Here is a 3,472-nt window from a genome sequence, read left to right on the forward strand (position 1 = left end):
CTGAAAGCTCTCCTCGCACTCGTCCAACCATACAAATGGAGCACCCTTCTGAGTCAACTTGGTCAAGGGCGATGCAATAGAGGAAAATCCCTGAACAAACCGGCGATAATAACCTGCCAACCCAAGGAAACTACGAATCTCTATGGCTGAGGTCGGTCTAGGCCAACTCTGAACCGCCTCTATCTTCTTCGGGTCGACCTGAATACCCTCGCTGGACACCACGTGCCCCAAGAAAGCTACTGAGCTGAGCCAAAACTCACACTTGGAGAACTTTGCATAAAGCTTCTCCTCCCTCAATCTCTGCAATACAACTCGCAAATGTTGTGCGTGCTCCTCCTGGCTACGCGAGTACACCAAAATATCATCAATAAAAACAATAACGAATGAATCCAGATACGGCCGAAACACACTGTTCATCAAATGCATGAACGCTGCTGGGGCATTAGTCAGCCCAAAGGACATAACAAGAAACTCATAGTGCCCATATCTAGTCCTGAAAGCAGTCTTCATAATATCCGAATCCCTGATCTTCAACTTGTGATAGCCCGAATGGAGGTCAATCTTGGAGAACACCCTCGCTCCCTGAAGCTGGTCAAATAAATCATCAATACGAGGCAGGGGATACTTGTTCTTCACTGTTACTTTGTTCAATTGCCTGTAGTCAATGCACATTCTCATGGTGCCATCCTTCTTCTTCACAAACATAACCGGTGTACCCCACGGTGACACACTAGGCCGAATGAACCCCTTATCTAGGAGTTCCTGAAGCTGATCCTTCAATTCTTTTAACTCCGTTGGTGCCATACGATATGGCGGAATGGAAATGGGCTGAGTGCCCGGCACCAGGTCAATACCAAAATCAATGTCCCTGTACGGTAGCATGCCCGGCAGGTCTGCAGGAAAAACATCGGAAAACTCCCTCACAACTGGGACAGAATCAATGCTAGGAGTGTCGGCTCCAACGTCCCTCACAAATGCCATATATGAAAGACAACCCTTCCCAACCATACGCTGGGCCTATAAGAATGAAATCACCCTGCTGGGAACATAGTCAGTCATACCACGCCACTCGATCCTCGGTACACCTGGTATAGCCAAAGTGACTGTCTTAGCATGACAATCTAGAATAGCGTGACACAGAGATAACCAGTCCATGCCAAAATAACATCAAAATCTACCATGCTCAATAGCAACAGATCAACTCGGGTCTCCAGACCCCCAATAGTAACCAAACATGACCGGTATACATGGTTTACAACAACAGTATCACCCACCGGGGTAGATACATGAACAGGTAAAGCAAGACACCCTCGGGTAGTACCCAAATGATGAGCAAAATATGAGGACACATAAGAATAGGTGGAACCGGGATCAAATAAGACTGAGGCATCCCTGTGGCCGACTGAAATAATACCTGTAATAACAGCATCCGAGGCAATAGCATCTGTCCTGCCCTGGAGAGCATAAAAACGAGCCTGACCACCGCCCGATCGACCTGCACCTCTGGGGCGACCCCTGGCTGCCTGACCCTCACCCCTAGCTGGCGGGGCGGGTGCTGAAGAAACTGGACCAGAAGACGAGGGCTGACCCCTCTGCTGAGATGAGCTAGCAGCACGACGAGGACACTGCCTCCACATATGACCAAACTCTCCGCACTCACAACAACTCCCCAAGTGCCGGAGAATGGGACTGAAGGGAACCCCTCGCGCCAGAGTGACTAGCTGACGCACTCGGCGTAGAAGAACCCTGAGCAGACGGGGGCACGAGATGAACTCTGTTCTGGAAGAGCGCTGAGTGAAGGCTGACTCAGCTGAGAACCATGATGACCACAACCTGAAGATGCCCCGCGATACTCGGGACGAGCCGACTGAGCGGGCCTGAAAGAATGACCCCGACCCTGCTGGAACTGGCCCCTTGAAGGAGCGCCACTGTAACTGCCAGAACCTCGAGGCCTCTTGGCCTCCCTCTCCTCTCGATCCTGACGGCGAACCGCCTCGATCTCTCGGGCTATATCAACTACCTCCTCGAATGAAGCACCCAGTACTCTCTCTCTAGTCATAAGAACATGGAGGTGGTAGTTAAGACCATCAACAAATCTCCTGATCCGCTCACGATCTGATGGAACCATCCAGACGGCATGACGAGCCAACTCTGAATACCTCATCTCGTACTGGGACACAGTCATATCTCCCTGCCGTAGCCACTCAAACTGCCTGCGCAGCTCCTCTCTGCGGGACTGCGATACATACTTCTCCAAGAAGAGAGTAGAGAACTCCTGCCAAGTCAAAGGTGCTGCACCGGTCAGCCTACGCCTCTCATACGCCTCCCACCAAGTGAAGGCAGCCCCAGTAAACTGAAAAGTAGTAAAAGCCACACCACTAGACTCGAGAATCCCCGCTGTACGGAGCATCCGCTGACATCTATCAAGAAAACCCTGGGCATCCTCGCCCTCAGCACCACTAAATGCCGGAGGCTGGAGCCTACCAAACCTCTCGAGACGATGCTGCTCATCCTCGCGCATAGCTAGAACCCTGAACTCCTGCACTGGTGTAACTGGCTGAGCTGGAGGTGCCTCTGGAGTCTGTAATCCCTGCACTCCCTGCTCAGGTGTGCGAGCAGTGGGGGTCCGATTGCCTCCCCCGGCCTGTGAAGTAGCTGCTGCTGCTGTAGTGGCTGAAACCACCTGAGCCAGGCCCGTGCACACTATCAAGATCTGAGCTAATGTCTCCTAAAGGCCAGGAATCACTATGGGCACAGCTGGTGCCTGGACTGGTACTGCAGGAGCCTGATCCAGAACTGGGGTAGCTGGTGGATCAATAGGTGCTGCCCTCGCTACTCTGCCTCGGTCACGACCACGACCGCGTCCACGGCCTCTGGTGGCCTCAGTAGGTGGCACTGGTGGCCGCCCGTCACGTCCGATAGCTCGTGTCCTCACCATCTGTGAGAGAATAGAATGAAGAGAAGTTTAGTATTCGGTTCAACAAGTTCGCACGAAAAGAATTTCAAGAATGTGAAGTTTTCCTAAAGGTTATGCAGCCTCTCGAGGATAAGTACAGACGTCTCCGTACCGATCCGCGAGACTCTACTAAACCACCTCATGACTCGTGAGACCTAGTAACCTAGGCTCTGATTCCAACTTGTCACCACCCAATTCCGATCCCCGGTCGTGATGGCGCCTCTCGTAAAGACAAGGCCAGTCAGAACAACGCGAATACCTCTTTAAGCAATTATTAAGCTTTTAGCAAATCCAGAACAAGTGTAAACAGTCATAAAACGCGGAAATAACAATACCAACATACGATACCAACCCGACACAGCCCAAACTGGGGTATCACAAGTCATGAGCTACTACAGAGTTTAAAATAAGTCTACAAAATGTAAAGTCTGATACAATGGTCTGAAGGAAACTCAAGATATGAAATAGGAGAGATAAGGGCTGCGGACGTCAAAGCTACCTCGTCGCTCCGACTAG

Source organism: Nicotiana attenuata, chromosome 12 (assembly GCF_001879085.1).
Source record: "Nicotiana attenuata strain UT chromosome 12, NIATTr2, whole genome shotgun sequence".
Lineage (NCBI taxonomy): Eukaryota > Viridiplantae > Streptophyta > Magnoliopsida > Solanales > Solanaceae > Nicotiana > Nicotiana attenuata.